At 37.3% G+C, this 15,586-nt stretch overlaps 1 non-coding gene across 1 annotated transcript; it reads right to left on the bottom strand.

Moving 5' to 3' along the window:
• Positions 1–9,116: 9,116 nt before the first annotated feature.
• Positions 9,117–9,223, bottom strand: LOC131250239 (small nucleolar RNA R71). The gene has a single exon (XR_009173165.1). It is a non-coding gene; the product is annotated as a small nucleolar RNA R71 (small nucleolar RNA).
• Between the last annotated feature and the right edge of the window lie 6,363 nt (positions 9,224–15,586).

Here is a 15,586-nt window from a genome sequence, read left to right as displayed (position 1 = left end):
TGGGCCTAAACAGTAGGTGCCTAGTGTGGGACCTTGGCCGGTGGGCGTAAACAGTATGTGCCTAGTGTGGGACCTTAGCTGGTGGGCCTAAACGTGGGTTATAGGTGTAGGACTTTTGCTCTTGCGGAGAGCAAAATTGTGTCCCTAGTGTAGGAATGTAAAGCTTATTTGTGAACCTGTTTAAATCCATTAATAGTGAAATCTGGTGCACTCTAGGATTAAGTGTGGATGTCGGGAATGAAGTAGGCATGTAGCCGAACCACTATAAATGTTTGTATTTGGAATTGTCATTTGCACATCTGTTTAACCATGTTTATATATGTTTGAATGTTTAATTTTGTATACATGATTGGATGAATGCTATTTATTGATAGGAAATACATTCCACAAACAAGCACACAACACTAGGCTAGTTATTATATCTGCATATCTCTAATAACCTTTGTGATTAGATCCTCTAATTAGCCTGGAAGCCATTAGAGTTATTTTGCCTAACTTGGTTAAAATTGAATGATTATTTAAGTTAGGCAATTAGGACTTTAAATAAAAAAATAATAATAATTGAAAAGTCCTATTCACCCACCTCTAGGACCTTAGCTCAGATTCCTTCTTCAGTATCAATGGTGTAAACCGCAATTTCAGAAACAAATGTTAGAGCAATTATAACCTCATCCCGTCAAGGAGACCGGGAAAGCGTCGGGACGAGTAGCTGTAGAAATCCCTATAGTATCAGTGCAAAATTAATTCAAGCATTGATCTCTTCCATCAACTTCCTCAGTTTCCTTTTTCCGTCTTCTATTTAACGTATAAATTTTAAAGTTGTTGGGGATTGATCTACATGAGTTTTCTTCCAACCACCATATGGTGGGTTGTATAATCATGTATCATGAATGTGTGTGAAGCTTTCTTATAACACCATTTGTTGAATAAAATTTTGTGCACGGGCGTGTGTGGTCAGATTTGTGCATGTGGCTAGATCTGAGATCTAAAGTATGTGTAAAAAAGTATATGTGAACTTTTGGATCAAGTAGTGCTACCAAACGATCACATTTATTGATATATGTGGTTTTTTGGAATATGTATTGGGTAAGTTAAAGTTAAACATCTTCCTTCATGTATATAATTTGGCATACATCAATAGATGTTAAGAATGAAGTAAAGGCTAGTCATTTGTTTCCATTTGAGTCGATGAACTTTTAGATTTCATTAACTAAAATCAATAAAGTAAATAACTTGAAATGGGTCATATCGGTAAAAGTCTTTCCCATGGGAAAAAGAAAATTAAGGCATTTGATTTCTCCCGAATCTGAAAAAGTTTCGATAAAATAATAAGATTAGGTGGCAGAGGATGCTAAAATTAGAGTGTTATTATGAAATACTATGGATCTGAATTTTATCATTCTTAAGATAGTAAAGAAAGTTTGGGATAATTTGAGAGAGATGTATTTGGGCAAAAAGAATTTAAGTCGCTTTTCAATAGGAAGATAAGAGTGTTTGGAAATATTATTCAGTCTTATGAGGCATGTGGGAAGAATCGAACATATATCAGCCATTGTTTATCAATTATAAGACTATGAGATAGCAGAGAGAGGAATTATGTGTTGTTAAATTCCTTTTTGATCAGTCTTAAGTTTGAGCATGTTGGAGCATAGATCCTTAAAGGTAATGAAATTTCATCCACCACTGAAGATTCACTCACATTTACTATGGAGATAATTTACAAAGTTCACCTTCATCAGATCATTCTATATTTGTTTCTGCATTCAATAAACGAGATTTGAGTAATTCATTATGGTAGTCGTGGTCGTGGTATCCGTGGTTGTGGTAGCCATTTTGGTAGTGGAGATTTAGGGAAAGGCCACTTTAAAGGTAAAAATAATCGGAGAGTTTGTGTTATAGATTTTAATGATAGTCATGGTCATGGTCATTTTTTTTATTAGCTTGTTAGTACACCCACTGTCAGTTCACACATCATTGTGAGCCACCCCCACTAGGGAATCGATACCAAGACCTTAATGTTTAAATGATGTATCTTTCGCTTAGTCTACCACATGAGCTATGGATCAGGGTGTCGTGGTTGTGGTCATGGTAATCAGTAGTCACACTTATTATGGTCTTAGTAATTGCACATATGATATGTGTTGAGACCTTATTTGTAAATTTGCTTAGGCTAATTAGGTTCATTCTTTCGATGATGGCACTGATAGTTATGTCTCCAAGTCTTATTTCTTCTATTTGTTGGCCTAATACTACAAGTGATATAGTTATGGAAATGTGAACCTGTAGCGTAATGGGATCACCACAGTTGCGCTCGCGGAAACTTGTTGGAGCTAAGGAATGAAGGCTATCCTAGAGGGGGGTGATTATGACATATTTAAAAATTATGCCTATTTAAAACAATAGTTGTCTAACATAAACTAATTAACAATTAAACTAAGCAATGTAATATAACTCTAAGGCTTTCAAGCCAATAAAGGGTCCAATCACATAGACTACAAGAGATATGCAGATAAGCAAATAGTCTATATCAAGATAGTGTATATGTGTGTGTGGGATGTGTTACCTATCAACACTAAGCATTCATTTAATCATGCATACATAATTAAGCATTAAAATAAATAAGTATAATTAAATAAGTGCACAAATGAAAATCCAAAACACAATCATATATAGTGGTTTGGCTACTTGCCTACTACACTCTCAGCAGACGCACTCAACCCATGAGTGTACCGTATTTCACTATCGAAGGTTTTACATTAGGTTCATCTCTAACCTTTACAGTCCTACACAAAGACTCTAAATTTAGGCTCTACTCTTGAGCCAAGGTTCCACATAAAAACTTGGAGATTTAGGCTCTACTCCCAAGCCAAGGTCATATAAAAGAACCTGGAATTTAGACTCTACTCTCGGGTCAAGGTCCTACACAAGAACCACAAGGTTTAGGCCCTATACAAGAACCTAAGATTTAGGCCCTATACAAAGGCCAAAGTCCTACAAAAGAACCTAGTTTGAGTTTGGTTTTACAAACTCTTAACCTCAATCCTACATAAGGAAAGAGACTAAACTTGAACTCTTAAAATAATAACTTGTCGGATTGAGCCCCTTTTGTAGCGCCTTCTTGGGTTGCTTGATATCCGCCCTCTTGTGCTTCAATCAGCTCCTCGATGCTCCCCTGATCATGATGTCGCTGCTTTGCCATGGGTTTAGCTCCAAGATTAATCACCTTACATGTGATGCTCCTCCGAGGTGACCAAGGTGATGAGAGGTTGGTTGAATCTCTTACAACTAGTGGGAAGTTGTTTTTACTAGGGGATTCACCTAGATAGGTCTCCTAGATTATTTGGACAATGTTTTACTAAGATATCTTAAGTCTAATCTCTAAGAAAAGGAAGAGTTCAAGCACATCTCAATATTGAGGTTGGAATCCTCATTAGAGTTGTGATCTAAAGGGAGATTGCTTAGAATGCAATGAAATAGAGGCTAGGGATGAGTGATATGAATATGGAATCACCTTACCTTCTGTTGCTCAAAAAATCCATCAAAATGCCTAAGAACCAATTGCCCTTTATAAACAGTTCGAGTTCCAGCGGTAAAAAAAAAAAAGGCAAAAAATGGCTCTTTCGATGTCATCGAAGGTCTTTTGATGTCATCAAAGGTTTCCTCGATGTCATCGATGAAATCCAAAAATTTATGATGATTTCTTCCTGGACATGTCCAGACCATCTTCGATGTCATCGAACTAACCCTTTAAATGTCATTAAAGGTGTCCTCGATGCCATCGATGAAATCCAAACATTTATGTTGATTTGTTGCTCGACATATTTAGATCATTTTTGATGTCATCGAATGTCCTTCGATGTCATCGAAGGTGTCTCGATGCATCGAGAAAATCAAAATAAATGCCAAATCTTACTGGACAGTTCTGACTCTCGATCGATGTCATCAAGCAGCCATCGAAGGCACTTCAATGGAAGCTCGATGCCATCGAAGACTCATCGAAGGCTGGTGGTGTTTTGGGCCATCGAAGGCACTTTAATGGAAGCTCGATGCCATCGAAGCTCCAAACCTCTCCTAACTTTGTTTATCATATTTTTCTTGGTCTCTTAAGGCTAAGGGATAATCAATTAGGTATTCTTATTAGCTCAAGATCATCTAGAGGTATATGGGTTGTTTTGGGTCAAGGGTTAGGGTCACCAAGGCACTTATTTTACTTGTTTTTTGCTTCTTGATGCTCGTCTTTACTTGTGTCTTTGGTTTTCACTTTCTAAAGGCTCAACTGACTACATGACATAACGACTCACATGATTGACAAATAAGGTGTAAAAATCAGTGCACTAACAAGTTACACTGTCCAAGAAAGAATATGCCAGAGTTTTGAAAGATTGTTCTATGCATGCACCATCATGTACATCTATTCTCATGTATTCAAGTACTATTTATCTTGCATCATCTAATAGTGATCCCTACATCATTGACTTAAGAGCTTCTTCTGATTATATGAATGGTAAACATAGTGTACTGTCTTAGAGAGTACACTTGTCGTCCATTTCTTCTGTGACATTAGTAGATGATACTTCAACATGTGTTTGGATTGGGTACCACTTGCCCTACCCATCACTTTCATTATCTTTAGTACCTTACATCCCTAAATTTCCTTTGAGTTTATTATCTATAAGTTAGCTAACCAAATCCATAAATTTTTTTGTCATAATTTACCCTTTCTTGTTGTGAATTCTAAGATCTAAAGACATGGATGATGATTGGTGGAGGGCATAGAATGAATAGACTCGATTACCTCAATAGTAAAATAACTAGAACTACACTACAAATAGATATCTCTACACATGACTGGCATTCTAGGCTTGATTGTTCTTTCTTAAGTAGTTTGAAGAGTCTAGTTTCATTATTATCACATATGTTTGGGTCAGAGTGTGAGGTTTGTGAGTTAAGTAAACACTATAAAGTGTCATTTTTTCTTCATGTTAATAAAAAGAAGTGAAAATCTTTTTATTTAGTACATTTTGATATTTTGGGTCAAGTTCATCTAACTAGTTTAGTTGCTTTCAAGTACTTTATTATTATTTTTTGAATGATTATTCTTGTATAATATAGTTATATTTAATGAAAGATCAGTAAAAAAAAAATGTTTTATAGTTTTAAAAGATTTCATATAGAGCACAAATTCAATTTAATTCTAAAGTTTATGTTCTACTTTTAGATAATGTTCGAGAATATTTATCTTATTATTTTAACTCATATCCTTCATTGTATGATGCTATTCACCAAATTTTGTGTGTGCATACACCATAACAAAATGGGGGTAACTAAACATAAGAACTGTCATTTACTTGAGGTTGCTAGAGCGTTGTTGTTGAATATTAAGGTTTTAAAAATATTTTGGAGTGATGCAATCTTAACTACATGCTTCATATGGAAAGTAGCTTCTTTCTATCTTATGTTCTCATTCATTCATATTGTATTCCTCTAAAGGTGTTTAGTTGTGTGTTCTTCGTGCATGAATTTGGTCATGTTTTTGACAAATTTGAACCAAATGCTATCAAGTGTATTTTTAAGGTAAATGTATAATTTGTTTTCCTAAGACATTTTATGTCAGTTGATGTCATATTCTTTAAACAAACTTTTGTAAACTATATGCATAATTGTAAAGGTCCATACTATGCATCGAGTATGGAGATCAAGTAAACTGAATACATGGCATACCTAATTGAGATGTCATCGCCATAGGCTTAATGTCATAGTCTTCCGCACCTTACACTCTTAGAGAAGCACTGGGATGGGAATGAAGCTTCAGTCGTATGTAGGCTTGGGGACCCAACCCTGTTTATATAGTTTAGAGGGTTGATGAGTTTGAAACCCATCAAAACTCTTCTCCCTAAGGCTCCACATGAATTTGGTTATCCCAGTTCAACTAGAACATTGTGTGTGTGACACACTTGTACCGCACTACCCCTTACATGATTTTAAAAGCATCACAGCTGAGTGGGGTCTACTGGTACTCTCAATCACACTATCCAACCCTTAGGGAAATCCAGACCGTTGATCAATAAGGCTCACCTTATAGAATTCTTACATTCTCCCACTTGGGCCACATTGATCAATATCATATATTAATCTTTAAAAACATGTTTTTAATTTTGAAGAAAACATTCAAATGGTTAACCAATATAATTGTTGGGTAATACGGCCGATGCTATTACAATTTGGTCCATCAAGACCACTAGTATCGGATTACGGTAGCCATCACAATATTTAATCTAAGTGCAATCACAAATACTACTACTCCCAATGACATAGATAAAAAAAACTAGGAAGTGTGATATAAGGATTACACAAGTAGTGTGATGATGTGCCTATCCTTAAGAGATTATGGAGCTTTCAAATATCTCCAATGAGACATGTTTTTAGTTTTGCTTACTCATAAAAAATTGTGCATATATAGGGAGAAGTAGAAATTAACTTTATATCAGAATCATCAAAACTTTATTAATGAGATCTCTTTAATATTTATAAAAATAAAATACGCTCAACTCCCACTAACTGAATACATCTATAGGATCAATGATTCTCATGGATGTTACATGCTCATGAGATGGCGTGATATGGAGCCTTTAGTGAGCGGATCCGCAATCATTTGCTTAGTGCCAATGAGCTCTACAGACACTAGACAATTCTCAATGCTGACTACGTAAGAGGCATCACCAAGGTCCTTCATCTCAAACCTTTAAGATATGAATTTCTTGGTGCCACTCAATATCCTGATGTCATTACTAGCCAACAAAATATCATTAACATAAAAAACCAATATGACGAACTTACTCCCACTGATTTTAACGTAAATACATTCATCTGCAGTGTTTTCTATAAAACCATGTGTTAAGGGTCAAATATTGCATATTGGACCCCATTTATTACTTGGTTTTATGAACATGATAATGCTTAATGTTCTATTTTAATCATGTTTATGTTGCAAGGTGAATTTAAGAGCTTTGATTGACAAGGATGATTAAAGCATGAATTTAACACTCAAGAATCACCAAAGGCAAGGATGGATCTTATAAGACCAAGAATGAAGAATTCACATACCAAAGATCCAAGAAATCCAAGTGAGGAATGAAGAGTATTGGAGACTTGAAGTGAAGAAAAAGAACCTTAAAAATCTACATCCTTTGACGAGTCTAAGACCATCTTTGACCAGTCGAAGGCCCCTGCTCGACTAGTCAAAGATTCCTCGATTCGAACTCCAGCGAAAAAATCCTCTAAATTCCAGTCAGCCTCTACTAGTCCAAGGAGATCTTTGACCAGTCGAAGGTTGTCCTCGACCAATCGAGGGTTATGTAGATGTTGCGTGGACTGCGTAAATTTGAGGTGGTTTCCAGAATTTTCTAAGTCAGTGCGAAAGGAGGTGATGCACAATTATAAATAGGGGTGGAGTAAAATCATGGAGAAGCCGTTGCTAAGAGTTTTTCTTCCTTTTCCTTAGTCATTTTTATGCTTTTTCTTAAGAGATTTTAATTCAATCATGTCTATGGTTGGCTAAACCTTTTAGATAGGGCTAAGAGGTGAAGCTTGTAGCGTGATGGGATGTTTCTTTTACTTTGATTTATGTTTATGTTGAACCTTCTTTGATTCTAGTTTGATTTTAAAGGAATACTTTTAGTTCTTAATGGTTTATTGTGACTCAAATTACAATAGATCTGCAATAGCTTTAAGTATCTTCTTTTCCTGATTTTGAGATTGTGAGATTGGTAAATCTTATTGTTAGCCATTGTCTCATGGGCATGGTTTGGTGATGGAATCTCTTCCAATTATCACAATTCTCCTCTATTAAGAATTATGTCAAGGAAACTTCAGATTGATCTTAATTATATATCTTCCAATTGGATAAGATGAGACTCTAATTCCAGTTGTGTCCTTGAATCAAGCATAGACTGTCTAATCTCTACAAGTGGATCCTTGGAAACCCTAGTTACCACCTTTCAATTTGTTAGTTTTAATCACTTTAATCACAATTACTCTCTTAATTAATTCAGATTTAGATTCACATATTCTTCTAGTTCTAGTTCTAGTTACTTTCAGAATATACACAAGATTAGTCCCTATGGATTCGACCTCCATCTCACCGAGATTATTACTACATCGCAACCTTACACTTGGGGTTTTGAACAAGTTTTTGGCGCCGTTGCCGGGGACTAATAGTTGCGTTTTTCTGAGATTAGCTAGTTTTGGAATTAGGTTAAGATTAGGGTTTTTTCTGTTTTCTAGTTTTAAGAATAGGGCTTTTCTATTTTTTTAGAAACTAATTCATCTTTCTATTTTTGTTTTTAGAAACTTTCTAATTTTAAAATTTCTGTTTTTAAAAACTGACTTGTTTTGTTTTGTTTTGCAGGATCTTAACTTAGGAACTTCTAATTTGGTAACTTCTTTCTAATTCCCTCTCTCTTTATATTTCTAGATCTCTATTTTCCTTCTTTCTTTTAGGTTTAGGTTAGAGTCTAAAATTGAGGACTGAGAGTGTTTCATGCCGAAATGGATCTGTGACAACACTTAACGTCTTTTGAGTGAAAGAGGCTTGGTTGAGGGGTTATCTATCCATCAGAGGATTAGGCACCACTCGAGATCCTCAGAGTCAATTGAAGTCCAGGATGGTTGCCAATCAACCGGTCAATCAACTAAGAAGACAACCTCAACCTCGGGTTGAGGAAGTCCAGGATGAGAATGAGGTGCATCAAGTACCCCCGGCTCGTACTTTGCGAGACTATTTTATAACCGGAGGGGGTGATCACGCCCTCATGCATGGTTTTTTCAGAAAATATGGGACATATGGATATTAAGTCAGGGGTGATCCAACTCCTTCCAAAATTCCATGGACTTGAATCTGAAAGTCCATATTTGCACTTGAAAGAGTTTGACGAGATTATAGTCACATTATATTTTCCTAACATGTTTAAGGACACAGTCAGACTGAAACTCTTTCCCTTTTCTTTGAAAGAGAAAGCTAAGATGTGGTTGCATTCACTACGTCCCCGATCTATTGGCACATGGAATATATGATAAGGGAGTTTATAAAGAAAATTTTTCCACATCATAAAACGAACACCCTCAGAAAGTCAATCACGCACTTCGCCCAAAAGGAGGATGAAACATTCTTCCAATGTTGGGAGCGGTTCAAGGATCTTGTCAATTCATGCCCACAATACGGTTTTGAAACATGGCGCATTACACACTTTTTCTATGATGGTCTGACATCTTCCATGCGCCAATTGGTCGAGACAATATGTAATTGAGAATTCATGAATAAAAATGTCGATGATGTGTGGGACTACTTGGACAGACTTGCTGAAAAAGCACAATCACGGGACACCTCCCCAAAATCAAGCACCACTTCTAGACCCACTCAATCAAAGGAGAGGGGTGGATTATACCTTCTGAAAGAGGATGATGATATTAATGCTAAAGTGTCTAATCTCATAAGGAAATTCGAGGCCATGGAACTAAAGAAGGATAAGGTTGATGAAACTGTTTGTAGTATTTGTGTTTGCAACGTGCACAAACTAAAAATTGTCCAGCAATACCTACCTTTCAAGAGGTGCTGAATGAGCAATCTAATACCATGAACAATTACCAGAGACCTTTTAATGGACCTACCTTCAATACATATAATCTTAGTTAGAGGAATCATCCAAAATTCAATTGGAGGAATGGACAAACTGTTACTCCTTAGGTGATTCTTTAATCAAATTCCAAATCAAGGGAAACCTCAAGAGGATCCGGCTAAAAAACATATTCGAGACCAAGAGCTACTCAACCAGGATATCAGATCAGCATTGGGAACGCTTGCGTCATCTATTCAAAGGATAGAGTCGGACTTAACAATTGGGGGAAAGGGGATGCTTCCTGCTCAACCTCTACCCAATCCCGAAACCACAATATGAAGTTAGCGATCCGAGCTCTTCAAATCAGATGGAGCAAGCTAAATCTATCACTACTCTTAGGTGTGGGAAGACCATTGACAAAACCATTCCGATTAGGGCCGAAAAGCCTAAGGACCCAGAAGAGGACAACAATGATAGATCCAGCCATGCCCTACAAGAGTTAGAACCGGAACCTCAAGGCAAGAAATTGCTCCATTTTCCCAATGGTTTGTTGCACCAAAACCTCTCTTTAACTCTCAGGATATTCTAGAGGTGTTGAAATAAGTGAAGGTCAATATTCCTTTACTGGATGTGGTTAAACAAATATCTTCATATGCCAAATTTCTATGAAAGACTTGTGTATGACCAGAAGATGGCAAAATATTCAAAAGAAAATCTTTTTAACTGAAAAAGTGAGTACCATCTTAAAGAAAGATGTGCCACATAAATACAAAGATCCTGGTAGCCCAACCATTGCTTGTGTAATTGGAAATTACCGCATTGAGCACACACTTCTTAACTTAGGAGTGAGCGTAATCCTTACTCGATTTATGAACAACTGGGTCTAGGTGAATTAAAACCCACCCGGACCACATTACAACTTGCTGATCGCTCAGTTCGTGTACCGAGAAGGATAATTGAGGATGTGTTGGTCCAGGTTAACAAATTCTACTCCCCGGTAGATTTTATTATCCGGGATGTCATGCCTCAAATCCAGGGACGGACAACTTCCATGATGCCCCGAATCCGGTACTCGACTTCCATACACCAAGTCCCGAGTTCGGCACACCATAAGGAAGATTTTTGATTGATTTTTTTATATATACATATAATAATACCTGAGCATGAACATCCATGATCAAAATACCAAGCAACACTCTCCATTATAAATCCTGATGGTTACAAGTACAATGCTCTTGAAAAGGTACATAACGTCAACATTGGCAAATTAAAAAATAGATGCAATGTATCGAGAAAGCTAAGTCTTCTAAGCTACTCCAGCCCTGAAAAAAATGAGAAATAGAAAGCTTAGGCAAAAATCCTAGTGAGTACACTCATGTGTGTAGTGTGTCCTACATGCAAGCAAGATAAATATGCCATGAAGAAATCATATATAGTGAAAGGCATGTAGTACGTAAGGTATGATGCCAATGCCAATGCAATGTATATGCATCATAATAATACTCCGAATCAATGCTACCAGCATCACCAAGTCATATTTTCATTTCTCCTATACCACAGCCATAACCGCATTACACACATCTGCAATCACATCATCATCATCATCATATTGTCATACCATATCATAACTGTATATCTCGGGAAGCACCATGGTTGACACCCATGCACCAGACACTAGTAATCGACCTTGCATACCCGCCCTATGGTGGACTTCCACCAACTGTATATCATGAGAAACACCGTGGTCGATACCCATGCACTAGACACTAGTAATTGACCTCGCATACTAGCCCTGCAGTGGACTTCCACCTGGCATGCCAATAACGGACTTCATTCGTGCTTCTCCTTGCCGGTGAGTCAGACCGGTCCCTGTTTGCACCTTAGCCCTTAAGTAGGTTGGACCTACCTCTTCTCAACTCGACCTCGTCAGTGGGAGTCAAATACATGACCCGCGTATCCATTCGGCCTGACGGTGAGGTATCCCTAGCTAGCATCGGGGTTTAGGGACTTTCAACCGAAGGGGCACATCATCCCCTATTATTTCCACACTTTCGGTGTCCCGTTCATTTTCAGGGATAACCCAAGTCATCATCATAGATGTACATTTTATCGTCAAGATTCAACTCATGTTATATGGCACAACTGTGGTATTTCGATCATCATGTATGCCATGATTATGCATGAATTCAAGCAATTATGATAAGGCATACGTTCAAGTGCATGTTGTATGCATATAATGCCATGAGTTTAGGGTCTGCTTAACCTTTAAGCCAAAAATGACATGCAATCATCATGTGCCACTATCAACTATATTAATCCATAGTTATTTGACTAAACCGAAGAGGACATATCTTACACATGAACAAATGTATTGAAGTACACTTGCACATACCATCATTCCATAGTGTATGAGTATGATCAATAACAACATGGTCAAGTAAATAAATTTCTTATGCTAGGAAATGGAACAACATTAATCAAGATATTAAATCACATACTTCTATTAACCATAATAACTAACATCACTAATATCATCCATAGCTATCATAATCACGGGCATTAATTGTATTCAGAGTTACACCATATCCTTCGCAAGATAGATATTCCATTAGTGGTTTTGGCCCAATGTGATTTTCTTCTATTGAAACCACATGATTATACTCTAACTGGGCCTTACGGTTAATGAGTGGTGGTGACGCAAAGTACATGCACCAAGTGGTTGTGAGATGAAAGGCATGATTATAACATATAGTAAATGAGCCACAAGATGGATGGTGCTGGTGAAACTCATATAATGTAGTGGACTTCACCTTCACGTAGGTTATTAGTAGATTGGATTTACAAATAATTATTGTAGTAGTTCTACAATGGTTTGGAAGGCACAGGTAAACTTTATAAGATATAGTGAGCCCTAAATTAAATGACTTGGTATATAATATACACATAGGAGTTAGTCACGGTTGGATAATGCAGGTTTGTCTTATACAATGTAGTGGGTCCTACTTCCAAGTGGTCTGGCAAGCAGATGGGTCCTCACACAAAATTACGGTGGGTCCCAACAAGTAGACAGTATAGGTAACTCACATATATTAAGATAGAAAAATGAAGAACAGTTTAGATGCACAAGGCATGCATTAGCGGGTTCCATGATCGAACTGTTTGGTTGGTAAAACAATTGAACAGTGCGGATAAAATACGTACATTGAGTGGGTTCTCAAGTGTTCGAAAGTTATACGTTCAAATAATATTATTTCATATTGTCTGACTTATGGATCTAGGTCATTTTGGAATCATGTTCTAGAATTAGTTAGCCTAATGGATAAATGGTGAAATATGCAATACTTACTTCAAGATAGGGTCCATAATCAATCTGACGCACATCTTAAGTTCATATACCCAAGAGGTTAGACCATCAGCATAGTCCATGAGTCTGAGCAATCACACAATTCACATATGCCCACATAGTCTTATGGCCACTCCATTATCAGAAGTCCGTATGGTTGAGTGGCCACACAAATGTCACCCTACTCATCATAATATAGGATTTAAGGTCACATGGTTACTTATTTTTACTACACCATAACTCATACATCTATGTGCAACTACTATGTTAAGCTTCCACATGGTCAGGTTGTCGATGCCATAATTTCACTTGGTTGAGTGGACATACAATTAGTATCATAGTCTAGTGACCGCATCTCAAAGCATCCAAGGCACAATCACAAGCATGCCCACCATACCCAGTTACACTATGTTACACTAACTCTTAAACTATGATTGCCCTATACTTCATACGGAGGATGACTTAGATTCGGTGTCACATGATCAAGAGGCCAGGAACTAGCTTCCATCACATTAAATATAGTTTGGTGGTCCCCGCATCTGCCTCACTTGTGAGCATAATGTAAAGGTTGTATTTATGTCGCATGACACCGAATTGAGGGCCATTCCATTATCAAGTTATATAATCCAACCTATATCATAACTCTCATGACTAAGAAAATCTGCACGTACAACCTGATTGTTCATGGTTTGGGTGACTATGGCTATGCCCATAAGCACGTGGTCATATCATTGGATGGTCACCAATGCCACCTGACTTCATGTAGTTGGTTGGCCTTGTGTGAATTTCGCAATCGTAAGGTTAAACGACTACATATACTCCACAATTGCATTTGATTAGGTGGCCATACATACGTCACATGCCCACATGATTAAGAGGCCAAACATGTATATCACATCCTCACACCACCAAAGTCTACATATTTATTATAATTAAACACAAGTCACATTATCCAATTACTTGGGGCCGCACTCTAACCAAAGTGCCAAGTGATCAAGGGCTCTCCACAGTCAGCCCATTTAAGGGATTATTCACCATTCAAAAATTATAATACCAATTCGTCATACATTCAACACATGGAGATTACAAACTCTTGTCGAAGAGGCAGGCTACCACTGATGGGTCCATATGGCATTCACTCAAAATGTGCCTTAACATTCTTGGGCCCACACACCAATGGAATTCACAATGGGTTCTACGCGGCAGGGCTTATGGGGCTATCCATTTGTCATACCTGTATCAATTTTAGGCTGTCCACGCACTACATGGTTACATGATTGTACACCGTCAATATATAAAAATTTTAACAAAGATCTGGACCATTCACATATCACATGTACAAATAATATAATCTGCATAATTAATGGGCCACCAATCCATGGTGGGCCTGAGGCTTAAAATCAAGTAATCTGTGGCACATGTGGGCCACACCACCCACAAAAGTTGAGAGGATTACCCTCCGTTAAAACATTCATAATCACTTGTTGGGCCACCAAAGCGTGGTTCACAAATCCAGCCCATCCATTATGTGTGTCCCACTTGGTTAAGGGGTCAGGCCAAGTTTCAGATGCATCCAAATTTCAAATGGACCCCACAAGTGCTTTTATATACTTGAGCTCTGAGTTGTATGAATGGTTCAAGGAGATCAAAGTTACATGGGTCCCAAAGTGATGTATTTACTACATATACACAGTTCATCTATTTTTATTATTATTATTTTTTTTAGAGATCATTTTACAGCATTATCGAAAAATGAATCATATCCAAAGAGTATCTGGACTTCACCACAAATAGTAGTGGAGATAATGATTTCACCATTAAACAATTTACAGGGCCCACCTTAATGTTTATTTTCCATCCAATCTGTTCATAAGGTCACAAAGACATGAATTAAGGGGAAAAACAAATTTCATATTGGTCTAAAACTTCTAACCCAAAAAGGGTTCCAATGGTAGATGTTTAATCCTTGCTGCTTTTGTAGTGTGGCCCACTTGATAGTTAGATCTATCTTATTTTTCTTCTCAAGCCTTGAGACAAGCTTGCCAAATGGATGGACGGTTTGGATATAACAATACCTCATGATCAGATTGATCCAACTTGCTTTTTTTTTTTTAATTTTAATTATATATATATATATATATATTTATGGTGTGGGCCACCTAATTCCATGTATGGCTAATTTGTGGGGGTGACCCATTTTTAAAGGGGACCCATCAAATGCACGGTGTAGATGCTCGACAAGCATCAAGGTGGGGCCTATGGTGGGGTCCACTTCCTTCCAGTGTCCAGCAGCAGGATGCTACTTGTTGCAGCGTTATCTGGATGCTGATAGCAACAACGTCCAATGCTGTTATTATTATTTTTTTTGAGGTTTTTTGTAGGTGGGGCCCACATTATGACGTCTACTCCGTCCACTGGATTCCTGGGCTCATGACTGATATAATAAGCCCAATATTCGATATATTTTGGTGTATAGAAATATCACTGTGGTTCCAACCATTTATTACTATTAAAATAGTCTTTTTGATAGTGTGGCCTACCAGAGATCTGGATTTGCTTCATTTTTCGGCTCAATGCCTAAAATGTACTGGGAAATTGGATGGATGGTGTGGATTAAATGTATACATCA

The sequence above is a fragment of the Magnolia sinica genome, chromosome 6 (assembly GCF_029962835.1).
Source record: "Magnolia sinica isolate HGM2019 chromosome 6, MsV1, whole genome shotgun sequence".
In the NCBI taxonomy this organism is placed as follows: Eukaryota; Viridiplantae; Streptophyta; class Magnoliopsida; order Magnoliales; family Magnoliaceae; genus Magnolia; species Magnolia sinica.
Note: the sequence above shows the minus strand (reverse complement) of the source record. Positions and strands in the feature narration are given on the sequence as shown.